General features: G+C 44.5%; 1 long non-coding RNA gene across 1 annotated transcript; it reads right to left on the bottom strand.

The window, feature by feature from the left end:
- Positions 1-547: 547 nt before the first annotated feature.
- Positions 548-3,666, bottom strand: LOC109272169 (uncharacterized). Its single transcript, XR_002082323.2, has 3 exons — positions 3,294-3,666; positions 2,354-2,541; positions 548-707 (listed from the first exon to the last, which is right to left on the bottom strand). It is a non-coding gene; the product is annotated as an uncharacterized LOC109272169 (long non-coding RNA).

The raw sequence follows: 3,666 nt of genomic DNA, 5'->3' as shown, positions 1-3,666 counted from the left end.
ATTTTAGATGGGGGCATTTTTATTAAAACTATAAAATAACCATATTTTTTAACTGTAGGTTTTAAGGCAATAGGCATTCAAAGTAAAATTTCGAGAAATTCATATCCAGATACAATTAAGAATTTATTCCAATGGCATTCTAGTGCTATTAATAGTCCCCTAAATGCAATCTTGGTTTTGGTTTTTAGTTTGATAGCATCCTTTCTTTGTATTTACCTTGGATCATTTCCTTGGGTCCGAGCTCTCCTCGGGCAGCCCCAGATTTCAAGTCAGTGTGGCATCAATAGCTCTTTTAAATATTTAAATCTTTATTTCCCAACCATTCATAATTGTTCTTCCTGCCTCCACAGGAGATGGAAAGACAATGGCCCTGCTGGGGTGATGGACCCAAAAAACAAGAAAGTTTCATTTTCCCTTCCCAGGTTTCTTATCAGCTAGGAATAATACACATTCTCTGTCTCACCTCCTCCCTTTTTCATACAGCACAAGAAAAAAGACAAATTACTGATTTTTATTTACATCAAAACTAAATATGCACATAGTTGACAGAATCGAATAGCTCTACATTAATAACCAGTTGCTCCCCCACGCCACCCTTTCACCACATCCTGGGGAATCCCTTCATCTCTTGTGTCAAACAGTCTGGTTCCTTGAATTCCAACTCTTCCTCTTTCTTGATTCACTCCATTGTTTTGGTGGCGCACATCCTCCAGGAGTTTCCCAAGAAAGAAAGCAGGGAACATATAATAGATGCCATGAGTGCCCTGCCGTATTCTCTCGGGACCTGCCACATCCATGCAGTCTAAGTTACCAGTACAAATGTCTCTTTGCCAGAGCACCTGCGTGGCTCAGTGAGTTAAGCGTTGGACTTCGGCTTGGGTCATGATCCCACAGTTTGTGGGTTTGAGCCCCAGGTCGGGCTCAGTGCTGACAGCTCAGAGCCGGGAGCGTGCTTTGGATTCTGTGTCTCCCTCTCTCTCTCCCCCTCCCCCACTTGCTCTCTGTCTTTCAAAAATAAACATTTTTTTTAAATGCTCCAGAGTCGGGGAATTAACCCCCTTCTCCCAGGGAGCACCTCTTAACCCATGACCAATGGGAGTTAGCAGAATAAGTACCTCAGCTCACTCAGCCCTGAGTGGGGATAACTTCAAGGCGTAATTTCTACACGGGTCTCCCAGCATTCCCCAAAGGAATCGAGTTCCAGTTCGCAGTAACTTGATGGATATATTAGCTTCCTTGTTTCACTTCCCCTGACCCTGTAGGGTTTCCTGGATCATCTCCCAAATAAACTACTTTTGCTCCTTTTTTTTTTTAAGTTTCTTTGTTTTGAGAGAGAGTGAGAGAGTAGGGGAGAGGGGGAGAGAGAGAGAGAGAGAGAGAGAGAGAGAGAGAATTCCAAGCAGGCTCCATGCTCTCAGCATGGAGCTAAACTCAGGCCTCGATCCTATGAACCATGAGGTCATGACCCGAGCCAAAATCAAGACTAGGAGGCTTAACCAACTAAGCCACCCAGGCACCCCTACTCTTGCTCTTATAACTTCTATTTTCCGTGTCTTATCTTTTTGCTATACTTTCTACTTTCCACATCTTCTAGTGAGTTTTTTTTTCTGGGATCATATTTAAATTCCTAAGATCTTTTTGTTGCTCTCTGTTCCTTTTAAAAAATAGCATTTGGGGGCACCTGGGTGGCTCAGTCGGTTGAGCATTCGAATTCTTGATTTCAGCTCAGGTCATGATCTTGCAGTTCATGGATTTGAGCCCTGCATGGGGCTCTGCGCTGACAGCGCGGAACCTGCTTGGGACTCTCCCTCACCCTCGCTCTCTCTCTGCCCCTCCCCCGCTCACGTGTGTGTGCTTTCTCCCTCTCGCAAAATGAATAAACTGTAAAAAAAAATAGCTTTTTGTTTTTATCATGTATGTCCTATCATGTTTTATCTCTCTGAGGATATTGATAATTTTTTGTTTTCTTTCTCTCTCAGAAGTGGTGCCACCTCCAGATCTTTAGGGCCTTTCTCTCCAGTATGTCAGGCTCTCGGAAAACACTTTCCTAATCTCCAGGCAGGACGTTCAGGGTTACGATCCGTGTGAAGGAAAAGGGCAAGGGGGCTGTAAGTAATGTCCTTTTCTCTTCCGGACGTTATCCTTTCACACAACTGGGACTGGCCCTCCCTCTGTCTTACTCTCCCAGCAGAAGAAAAAGCCCCATCCGCCATCATGGGGAAGGGGCAGTCTAGCTGACACTACAAGGGGAAGGGGGGCCTGGGGACCTCTTTGCTTCTTGAACTGACTTTCGACTCATCTTACTGTTTGCAGCCACAGTTTTACGAGCTTTACTCACAAAATACCAAAGTACCTGGTGCTGCAAATCGCTGAGCATGTGGAGGATTCGAAACGGGTGGTGTTAGCTTTCTCGTCTGCTGCCTCAGGATTCAGCTCACTTGGGTCTCTGGATTCAGTTACCACTCATTCATCTACGTTCCAGCCTTTAAAATTATCCTGCTGTTGTCCTTTTCATATGCTCTTTGTCCTTGTGGGGTTAGCCTTAAAAAAAGAAAAATCCATTTACTTACATTCTTGGTTGCTTACATATGCTCAGAGAAACTCTGGAAACACATACAGCAAACTAGTGACAAAGCTTACTAACGCACAGGAAGGAGACCGGGCCGGGGCCGATGGTAGACATGGATGAGGGAAACGTCTTGCTCTGTGTCTTTTTACACTTTTTTTGGCTTTAGAACCACGTGAATATATTACTTCATCAAACGTTAACCTTGGGTTGAGTTCTAGGAGGGAGTGGAGCACAATGCATGTGTCTATTCTGTTCTCTTTAACCAGAAGTCTCAAGCGTTTTCTAAATTAGTATCTTCAGCGATGAGACCACGAGAGGCTTCCTGAGTGAAAGCCATTCTGAGCAAGTTTAGACGCCATAAGCCAGAATAGGGACCAATTTGTCTCCATGAAAATTCAAGATTTCTGCGAGGCCCAGGACAAAATGAAATCAAATAATGTCAGAAGACCAGAAACAAATTGGGAAAAAATATTTGCAGCGAATATGAAAAAGGTAGTTTTCTTAAAATGTGGAGTTCTTACAAAATACCCAAAGACAGATAAAATCCAACTGAGAACAATGGACAAAGAAAATCTATAGAATTCCCAGGCAAATAAATACAAACAAGCTTTTAAATATAGGAAACAGGCTCTGATTAATTTAAGCAGAAGATGAATTTATTAAGGGATATTGGGTAGTTCACAGGCCCTGCAGGAGGACTGGAGACCCAGGTTTAGAGGCTCACCGGAAACAACTTCCAGAATTATGCTGCAGGGCAGCCGTGTGAAGACACTGCACGGGCACTGCTGCTGAGACAGCGGACACCCCGCGTCCAGATGCCCATCTCCGCTTCTAGAACCTCCGACACCGAAAACTCCCAACTTCATCCACACTCAGGGCTGCTTCCAAGTATGAAGGGACCTCCAAAATCACCTAGTCCGACCTCATTTGTTGGTCAAGAACTGTTTTCCTGGGGGTGAGGGTAAGGAGGTTGTTCGAGGTTTCTGCCGAGATCACCAAGACAGGAGGGTGTTTTCTCTAAGACCTTTGCTCGTTGCATTGTGTTGCTCTCTGCAACTTTAAGACGGAGGGCAGTGCTCACTTCGAAAGTGTTCAGA

The sequence above is a fragment of the Panthera pardus genome, unplaced genomic scaffold (genome assembly GCF_024362965.1).
Source record: "Panthera pardus isolate Hobbes unplaced genomic scaffold, ASM2436296v1 HiC_scaffold_11, whole genome shotgun sequence".
In the NCBI taxonomy this organism is placed as follows: Eukaryota; Metazoa; Chordata; class Mammalia; order Carnivora; family Felidae; genus Panthera; species Panthera pardus.
Note: the sequence above shows the minus strand (reverse complement) of the source record. Positions and strands in the feature narration are given on the sequence as shown.